The sequence below is a fragment of the Branchiostoma belcheri genome, unplaced genomic scaffold (genome assembly GCF_001625305.1).
Source record: "Branchiostoma belcheri isolate BF01 breed outbred unplaced genomic scaffold, Haploidv18h27 scaffold96, whole genome shotgun sequence".
In the NCBI taxonomy this organism is placed as follows: domain Eukaryota; kingdom Metazoa; phylum Chordata; class Leptocardii; order Amphioxiformes; family Branchiostomatidae; genus Branchiostoma; species Branchiostoma belcheri.
Window position 1 is genome coordinate 624,253 of NW_017804642.1, and position 330 is coordinate 624,582.

The window sequence follows — 330 nt, forward strand, 5'->3', positions numbered from 1 at the left end:
ACGTGCATGTTGCTTGTGTTGAGCCAAGCAGTTATTACTTGACCAGGTGGTTAGCATCTCTAATTCCTATCTGCTAAATCCACTAATTTACCTCCGTTGTTTGTATAGTAGTTTTGCTGGAGGTGCGTGCAGTCGTTGGCTCTTTTGTTGGTGTAACTGTGAATATAGTTGTGTGTGGCGTCGTTTCAGCGGTCGTTGCTGCTTCGGGTGTTTTAATTGTAGAGTGTTCAGATGTTGTTATTGATATAGGTAATGTGGTGGTTTTGTCAGCAGTATGTTCTGTCGTAGATTCTGGTGTTGTTTTCTGTGTTGTTGACATGGTACTTTGTG